The sequence below is a fragment of the Cenococcum geophilum genome (genome assembly GCF_001692895.1).
Source record: "Cenococcum geophilum 1.58 unplaced genomic scaffold K441scaffold_5, whole genome shotgun sequence".
Lineage (NCBI taxonomy): Eukaryota > Fungi > Ascomycota > Dothideomycetes > Gloniales > Gloniaceae > Cenococcum > Cenococcum geophilum.
In genome coordinates, this window is record NW_027137563.1 from 4420717 (window position 1) to 4426725 (window position 6009).

The following is a 6009-nucleotide window of genomic DNA, read 5'->3' on the forward strand; positions in this document are numbered from 1 at the left end:
AGACTATATTTTAAAGAGTTATCACTTCTAACCTAACGAAAACTCGTTTAGAGTGCCTTTAACTACTCTTTAATAAACTCTAGAGAATCTAACGTGGCCTTACCGAAACTTACTAAAATAAGAATAGTCTAAGGGACTAGGTTATCTTAGTATGCCATAGCGTTCCTAAGTGCAACTTAGCGCTATATAAACCTGCGGATACATTTAAAGGAGTATGTGCTGAGCTACGCTCCGCTGTAGGTACTGTAATATAAATATAAGAATCTTAATAGTTCTATACTAAAAACCCTACTTAACTAAGTATTCCTAACTAATATAATTATAACTGGACTAATCGAATATATAGTGGCCGTGGTAGGGAATATGGAAGAGGGTACGATTAACGTCGACTATAAGGTAGTTATAGAGGTCCTCGTAAAGGTTTATTTTAAAGTAATTGCTAGAAAAAGTGCTACGTTTATAAGAAGCTAAATTGCTAGTTAACTAGACACTCCCTTAATAAGCGAAAAGAGGCATATAATAAGTTCCGTTAGAGTATAAGAAATATTAGAAATTATAAGGTCACTGCGGCCTACTTTTAAAGCTTCCTAGTTTAATACGAAGGCGTAGAAGATCTTAAGGGTAAGGTTAATAAGACCAAACAGCTCCTTATGGATATAGAAATTGAGGACTACTTACCCGATTAATACTTTACTAAGTATAGTGAGGTAGATGGTATATAAACCGTCGCTATTCTTAATAACTAATCTACGCTCTATTCTATTACGAAGTTAGATATCTTTAACGAGCTAAAGGAGAGCTCCGCGTTCTTCTTTAATAATAGATACTTGGCAAATGTCTTCTATAGTATTATACTAGATACTAGAGCTATAGGAGTATCTATAGTAGGAGAACCTTAAGTTTGAGCTCTTTAACAACTTAATACTTCTATTTAGATTGACTAATTAACGGCAGGCTAATATATAATACGTTTTGGTAAAGGTACCGCGATCTCTCTCGGCACAATTAGGGTCTAAACCCCCTTAGGATATATTACGTTCCATATTATTCCCGTAAACACTCCGTTTCTATTCTGCATTAGGGATATAGATAAATTAGGCGTTAAGCTTAACAACCTTAAGAATATGCTTATATAGGGAGATAATCAGGTGCCTATTATACGCAAGTAGGGTTACCCTTGGCTGCTCCTTTAATAACTAGAAAAGTGTGTTGCTTAGAGCTATTTAACTGAGTTAGAGTTACGTTAACTATACTATTGTTTTAGCCACCTATCCGTTTATTAATTACTTAGGGTTCTTTAGTAAGTAGGCTATAAAGTCGAGGTTAAGGCAATTAAGCATCTTATAAAGTACTGCTATTACTGCTAAATAAACCAGAAGTCCCCTAGCCGATTTAAGTTTACCCTTAAAGATAACTACGACTTTAACTTCTATATTATCGTTAACGTTATATATCTTAGCGGTAAGCCAGTACTCTAAGTTATTAACTTCTTAACCTCCTTTTAAGCCGTATAATTCTTAAAGGATATATTAGCTAGGAACGTATAGGATACCCTTTAGTTATGCTAGATTGATATCTACTTAGGACCCCCTAATTAAATCGTCTATAATATAGGAAAGAACTTCTTATCTATAGAGTTCCGATAATAAATAAAGGCAATGGTAATTAAGGTTAAGGAAGTCCCTATTAAGGCATATAATAGTATTAGAAAAGTAGAGCGATATTACGCGCCATTACGCCACGTATATAAGATTATCTCTTTAGAACTAAAGGACGCTAGCGAAGAACTTACCTTACAAATAGCTGTTAAAGCTATTAACGATTCCGCTAGCCTAGATGGACTCATACCTACGTTGCTAGTCTTTAGCGCCTACCCATAAATAACTAATGATTCTCTACTATTTTCCTCTGTTATGTAATAAGCTAAGGCAATTCGCAAGGTAATAAAGGAGGTGCGACGCCTCTATGCTATATGCTAGGTTAATAACACACTAGGAATAAGAAATGGCCTAAATACCTTAACTACGCTTGATCTGCCACTCTAGTCTAAAGTACGCGTATAGCGTAAAAGGGGAGGATAGTTAGGCCTATATTAACTTATTGTAATTAATAGTTAAACTTATACTATTTAGATGCCTTACGGACCCACCTAATTCCGTTTAACTATTATTAAGCCCTACTATAAAGATAATAATTTTAAGCCTTTATAGGATGCCCTAGAAGATGCCCTAGAAGAGAACTACAATTAATATACTCTAGAAGGCGACTATAATCCCGATACAATTGTAGTAGATACGCTATAACTATAACGCGGTAGAGGTCGCCCGAAGGGATTACGAAATCACTAATACCTTATTAATTTTAAAGAACAATTTGTTGCCGCCATTAAGAATAAAGTTAAGTTATTAATAGCCTTTATAACAGCTAAAGAGAAGGCTAACTTTAAGCTTGCAAAACAGCTCTGAAAGGAAGGTCGTATTATAACCCTAGGAGCTCCTTTCTAAGTATCCGATAAGTAGGAGATCGACAGTCTTATCGTAAGAGGAGTCTTTAAATTTAAGAAATATAACCCTACTAAGTTTAATGGAGTTCGTATCTTTAAGTTAAGAATGGTTAATAAGATTAAGGGTAAAGCTACTAACGCCCTATTTAAGAAATTAAGGCTTATTATCTAAGGTTATAACGATAATAGTGAAGAGATAATTCTTATATAATCTCCCATAATTTAACGAGCTAGTTAGCGAGTTATTATTATATTAGCTCCCTCCTTAATAAAGAACGGAATAGCGGTTTATTTATAAGATATTACTTAAGCCTATACCCAATTAGAGACGCACCTTCAGCGCTTAATATTAGTATACTTTCCGGAGCAAATTCGCCACCAGTATCCTAAAGATATGATTATGGTTGTGCTTAAGCTATTGTATAGAATTGTAAAGGTAGGAACTTATTGGTGGGCTACCTATAGCAAGCACTATAAAGAAAAGCTTTTAATAACTACTTCTATATTCGATCCCTGCTTCCTTATTATAACTATAGGAACCCTATTTAGAATCATTAGTATATAAACTAATAATATAATTATCTTGGGAGACGACTAATTCTTAGCTCTTAAAGAGGATAAGCTAGTAAAGGCAAATCTTATAGCAAAGCCAAAGGAAAAGCTTAACTTAATAACACTGTTACTCTTTAATAAATGCATCCTCTCCCTAAATGAGGATTCTATTACTTTACGCCAGAAGGGTTAAGGTAAAAAGATTAACGTTATTAACGTTAATTCTCTAAAGTAAGGATATATGGAGCAACGTGCTTATGGAGCTTATATTACTTCTATCTATTAACCTAAGGCTTTATTTAATCTCTCTGTTATAGCTTAACACTAGAAACTAACTAAGGATAATATTTTTACCCTAAATAAGCGTCTTTTCTGGTAAATAAACTATCTTAATTAGGGACTACTCTACGTGCCTATTAATCTTCCTACCGCTAAGCTCTTTATATTTATTAATGGATTATTTATAAATAATAAAGACTTTAGCTCCTAGCTAGGATATAAGATTATTATCGCGAATAAATCTACTGGAGAGAATGAATTTATAATCTACGGTAATCTTATCCATTGGAGCTTAACTAAGAGTAAGTGCGTTACTTAAAGCGTTCTAGCGTTAGAGATATATGGAATAGTTGGCGGAGTTAATATAGCAATTGCAATTGGAACTACCCTAAAGATAATTACAGATTAACTCGAACTTCCTATTATCCCTATAATTGTATACACCGACTTATATTCCCTTTATAAGTGTTTAGTTAAGCTTAGTACCACAAAGGAGAAGCGCCTTATAATTAATATTATAGCACTTTAGCAGTCCTATAAGCGTTAAGAACTCTTTAAGATTTAATAGATTAATAGCTAAGATAACCTAGTAGATGCGATAATAAAGGCGAACCCAAATAAGGCACTAGAGACGTTTGTTAATATAAATACTCTATATATACGAGTTAAAGGTTGGGTTAAAAGGGAGTCCCTAGAAATTTCTTAATCACGTAAGGTCTTAAGATGTCCAGGAACTTTAACCGGCGGTTAAAGTTGTCTAATTAGTCACATTCTGTAGACCCTAACTTAAACCAGCTAATTAGGATTTTCCATCCCCGGGATAAAAAATCGCTATTGGCTCGCTTACTGCTTGCGCCTTAGCGGCCCTACTAATAAGATACCTACCCACAACTTATAATTAAGAAAGCACTACGTGTTAAGAGGTAAAGTTTAGGACAGCGAGACTTATGTTATAATGGCAATAGTAAGTAAGGAGGATTAATTTTATTCCGCTAGTTAAGCGGTATATATATATATATATATAGCAACTATAAAAGATTAGTTGCCAGTATTAGGAATAAAGGCATATAAGGCATATTGCCGTCATATATAGCAAGTTGCCGTTACGTGCGGCAAGTTGCCGTCACGTGCCGCCGCGGCACTAGCGTGGTAAGGAACCTTAAGTTCCTTACCCCTTTCTTTAAGAAGAATAATAGAACAATTATTATACTATCCACGAACCGTAGCTACGTGATATCCCCTTGTGTAACCAACATTAATATTAATAGTACTACCCAATATTAGACATTTAGAGCTTTATTTATATGCGGCCTACTCTTTACCTTAATTAGTATATTATCTTAGATATATTTCTTTAAATTTGCCCTTTAGTATTATAAATTAGGTTAAGGAATACTAGTTTTAACTTCTATATAGAAATTATTTTTACTAAAATTAATTAAAACTTATACAATTAGCTCCTATTTAAGTAATTAAGTAGGTTTACCTATGGCTTTAAATATAAGATAATAATAAAATAATAAGTGGTATTATATATATATAAGTATAAAAAAGTGGTTAAAATAGGTATAGATATAGTAAATTTCTATTCTTAATTATAGTTTTAAAATTTAAGCATTTAGAGGTTTATATAGTAGGCTATATATACTAAACTACTAACTACCTAAAATCTAAAAGCTTTAAAACTTTAAATTCTTGGTCTTAATCTTATAAAAGCTCTACTTAAAGCTTTATATAGTGCTTTAAAGCCTTTATAATATATTATATTGGTATATTAGGGGGTCTCTAAGAATGCTTATATAAATATTTCTATAAATATCTCTGTAAACGCCTTTATAATTACCTCTATAAATATCTCTATAAATATCTTAATAAACGTCTTTATAATTATTTTTATAAATACTTTTATAATCGTCTCTACATACACCTTTATAAATATTTTTATAAATATTTTAATAAATAAACGCCTATATAACGCTCTTTACTAAAGACTTTATATATAGAGGCTTTATATAATATTCTATATAATACTATATAACGCTCTATATTAAAGACTCTATATAGAGGCTTTGCGTATAAAGGCTCTACATACAGAGGCTCTATATACAGAGGCTCTATACGACGCTCTGCACAACGCTCTATATACGAAGGTTCTATATATAGAGATTCTGCGTACAAAGGCTCTGCGTATGGAGGCTCTACGTAGGGGGGCTCTACACGATGCTCTACACGACGCTCTACACGATGCTCTACACGACGCTCTACACGACGCTCTACACGACGCTCTACACGACGCTCTACACGACGCTCTACACGACGCTCTACACGACGCTATATATCGAAGACTCTATATACGGAGGCACCACGTACGTAGCTCCGTGCAGAGCCTCTATAAGCAGAGCCTCCGTACGCAAAGCCTCCATATATAGAGCCTTCGTACGCAGAGCCTTGGTGTGCAGAGTCTTCAATGCAGAGCATTGTGTAGAGCGTTGTATAGAGCCTCTATATATAGAGCCTTTATACGCAGAGCTTCCGTATGCAGAGCGTTGTGTAAAGTATTGTGTAGAGCCTCCATACACAGAGCCTCTATATACAGAGCCTTCGTACGCAGAGCCTCCGTACGCAGTCTTTAATGTAGAGCGTTGTGCAGAGCGTCGTGTAGAACCTCCGTACGT